Source organism: Eptesicus fuscus, chromosome 8 (genome assembly GCF_027574615.1).
Source record: "Eptesicus fuscus isolate TK198812 chromosome 8, DD_ASM_mEF_20220401, whole genome shotgun sequence".
Classification (NCBI taxonomy): domain Eukaryota; kingdom Metazoa; phylum Chordata; class Mammalia; order Chiroptera; family Vespertilionidae; genus Eptesicus; species Eptesicus fuscus.
This window is the reverse complement of record NC_072480.1, coordinates 97,058,331-97,061,959: the sequence shown is the minus strand read 5'-3', so window position 1 is coordinate 97,061,959 and position 3,629 is coordinate 97,058,331. Positions and strand designations below refer to the sequence as shown.

Sequence of the window (3,629 nt, the reverse complement as noted above, 5' to 3'; positions counted from 1 at the left end):
TTGCCAGACTGTTGGTCTCTTCGGATGCTGTGTGCACCCCTCCCTTCCAGACGCTGCCACCCCCGGGGAGGCGTGAGGGGCCGCGGTAGGAAGAGCGGGTGGTCCCATTCGTGCCAGGAATGGCAGTCCTTTGTCTGACAGACAGGCAGCACCTTGACTGGGAGCGAGAGAGGGCGTCGATCAGAAGCTCCGATGGATCGCCAGGGTCCATGGAGGAAGAGTCTCGAAAGCCACGGAGGCGGTAGGCACAGCCACGTGGGAGGACGGCCTGACATGTGCCCGGCAGGGGCCTCCGGAGCAGGTGGGGTGACTGCCCGGGGTGACAGCGGGTGGGGGGTGGGGACCACGGGGTAAAGGAAGCCTGCCGCCCCCTGAAGGGACCCGTAGGGGCTGCTGATGGGAGGTGGCACCCAGTGGGGGAGGGGCAGGGGAAAGCCAGGATGGCCTCCTGAGTGTGAGACGGGGCTTCGTAGACACGGAACCACAGGCTATGTGGCCTTTCTGACGAGCTCCTGTCACGTAGCCTGTGGTTTAACGCTCTGCTGTTGCCATCTTGAAATTCTTCATAATTTCGTCTTTGCATTTGCATTTTGTGAGTGAAGTCCCGTGGGACAAGGGACTGTGCCTGTGAGCAGCAGGGAGCTGCCAGGGGCCCTGGCACGGAGCACCTGGCTGGGGGCCAGGCACACAGATATGCCGGGGGGACAGTCTGGCCTGTGGAGTCCCACGGTGGCCAGGCCAGGACCTGGGCCTCGTGGGCGGCGATGACAGTGGCAGCAGCCCCAGGAGAAGAGAGTGCTCCGAATGGGGGCAGCGCCAGGCCCCTGGGGGTGGAGGGGGGTGAGGCAGGCACTGCGGGGCTCAGGCAGTAAGCCTGTCAGTAAGTTGTTCCAGAAGGAAAGCACGCACAGGGCACTGGCGGCAGAGCTCGGGGGAAGCTAGCAGCATTCTCAGAGTTGAGGATCTCCAGTTAGACTGCTGGGATGTTACAAAGCAAATCTCCACAGCCTTGCACGTTCCATTTAAAGGTCGTTGCATTCAACAGGAAAGAGCACTGTTTTCATAAGAAGCTTCCAATGAACCAATTACTAATGAGGAAGAGAACTTTTCAATTGGGTTTTCCTTGTAATTGAAGATACAATTGCAGAATACGTAAATGAGTGCCTTAAGTTACACAAAAGTCACGAAGCCAGTTTCAAAACCTTCCACACACGTTAGAGGAAATGTCAGAGAAACCTCAAAACACCAGTGTGGAGGTTTTAAAGGTTAAATTTAATTCAAATTTACCTAAAATTGGTTGGTATGAAGAATTACATCTATTTTAGGAAATTTATTCTGAGAATCATCATCTCTAGGTTGGTTGGACGTTATATTTCAAAATAATTTATCCACATTTATTCCGATGTTGTCACAGAACGTAAGTACTCTTAACTGCTTCAGGAGCGGTTACATCCTTCTCAAAATTAAAAATTCGCCACAGTTATTTGTGATCTTGTGCTTGTCAAGAGTGACTAATGTTGCTTTCAATGATATTGATTGAAAAGGAAATTGCTAAAGTTATAATTTTTTTAAGGAGTTCTCCCTCATTTTGTTCGGATTTCCCAGGAAAACATATGAGGGGGGTCATCATCGATCAAAATGATCATTTTTGGTGATCTAATAAATGAATTTACAGCAAAGAAGCCAGAAAAATCTCATGTGCAATCAAGATAGCACACTTTTAAAGTATCCATTATTCATCATCTACCTAATAAAAGAGTAACATGCCAATTGACCGTAACTTCATGACACCCACCAGCCAATCAGGAGTGAGTATGCACATTAATCCAACAAAGATGGTGGGTTAATTTGCATACACAGGTGTTGAGCAGCCAGGGGCTTGGTGGGATGCTTTCCGCACCACCCCAGCCGCTCAGGGCCTCTGGGCAGCGTGGGAAGGCAGAAAAGAACAGACCCAGAAACAAGGAGGCATGGATCAGGCTGTCGGGCCTCAGAGGGAGGGGAGGGGAGGGGGAGGGTAAAGGGGAGAGATCAACCAAAGGACTTGTGTGCATGCATATGAGCCTAACCAGTGGTAAAGGACAACAGGGGGTTGGGGGCTTGCGTGGGGGGGGGTGGGGGATGGGAATGGGGGGATGAGGACAAATATGTGATACCTTAATCAATAAAGAAATTAAAAAAAAAGAGTACTTTGCATATTTCGGATCACAGTCATTTATCAGATATGTCTTGCAAATATTTTTTCCCGGAGTGTGGCTTGTCTTCTCATTCTCTTGACATGTCCTTTCATAGAGCAAAGTTTTAACTTCAGTGAAGGCCAGCGTATCATTTCTTTCATGGATGGTGCCTTTGGAGATGTGTCCAAAAAGTCACAGCCATACCCAAGGTCATCTAAGCTCTCTCTTGTTTTAGAAGTTTTATACTTTCACATTTTACCTGCACGCCTAGGGTCCATTCTGAATGAATTTTTGTGAAGGGTGTAAGGCCTGTGTCTAGATTCTTTTTTTTTTTCTTTTGCAAGTGGATGTCCAAGTTGTTTCCAGCACCATTTGCTGAAAAGACTATGTTCTGAAAAACGAGTTTTCTCATCGTTTTTATCGCAGAAATAGTTCTCAGAGGTCTTATTTTGTTATTTCTCTGACATCAACGCCCCAACAGGAAGCACTGGTATAGACGTCATCCTATTCTTCGCCGCTACTTCCTGTTCCTGTGAGCAGTGTTTTTTGCGTTAGGCTAGCTCTGTTTTCCTGGGGTTCTGATGCGACCGGTAGCCATCCGCCACTGGCGAGCAGCTCAGCACCTTTGCCCGCCCACAGCTTTGGGAGCGAGCTCTGCGGGTTCTTTCGGAATCAGAGTTCTCAGTGCAGGGAAGCAGCTTGAGGCAGTCTGTCCTTAAGGGACCAAAACAGATAAATAAGAAGCACACGGTCTCTCAGTAGCTCGAATTCAGTTTGTTTCATTAGTTCTGCACTTTTCATGCTCCTGTGACATAATTAGTTGGAAATTATGCTCATAACTGTCTCTTAATTTGTAGTAATTTAATCACGCAGAGGATAATTGTTTGTTTTTCCCTGGGATGATCATGGGAGGGAAACAAGGCTTTTAAAAAAACTGTGAAATTAAATCGGAAGGGAAATGCAGTCACACTCCCCTTTGCTCTGACATCCCAGATGGTGGCTGTGATTTGTATTCATAGTTATGCAAAATGACAGATGTCGGAAGCAAATATTTTCAGCATATTAATAAGAGCAACGCAGTGACCCGTGCCGTGTTAGTAGGTCTGACACGGATGGAGAATGCCAAGAACTCGCTCAGACGTAGCAAGAAGAAGGGCTCATGCAGGAGCTTCAATTAGTTTGGTGTCTGGATCAGTAAATAGAGAATCAGAAAACTGAGGTTTACCCCCTATGTCACCAAGGCTTACTGGGTGGCTTTGGCCTTGTTCCTTCTGGGAGGAGGTGGGATATGAACTTGTAAGCAGCCTAGCAAGACTAACAAGTGGGTAGTTAACAGCTCATGCATTCAACACCACAATCAGGGAATGGTATTTTTTTTTTAAATTTTATTATTATTTTTAAAAATATATATATTTTATTGATTTTTTACAGAGAGGAAGGGAGAAGGATAGA

The 3,629-nt window shown here is 47.4% G+C and overlaps 1 non-coding gene across 1 annotated transcript; it reads right to left on the bottom strand.

The window, feature by feature from the left end:
- Positions 1-1,543: 1,543 nt before the first annotated feature.
- Positions 1,544-1,636, bottom strand: LOC114235274 (small nucleolar RNA SNORD116). Its single transcript, XR_003621457.2, has one exon. It is a non-coding gene; the product is annotated as a small nucleolar RNA SNORD116 (small nucleolar RNA).
- Positions 1,637-3,629: the final 1,993 nt, after the last annotated feature.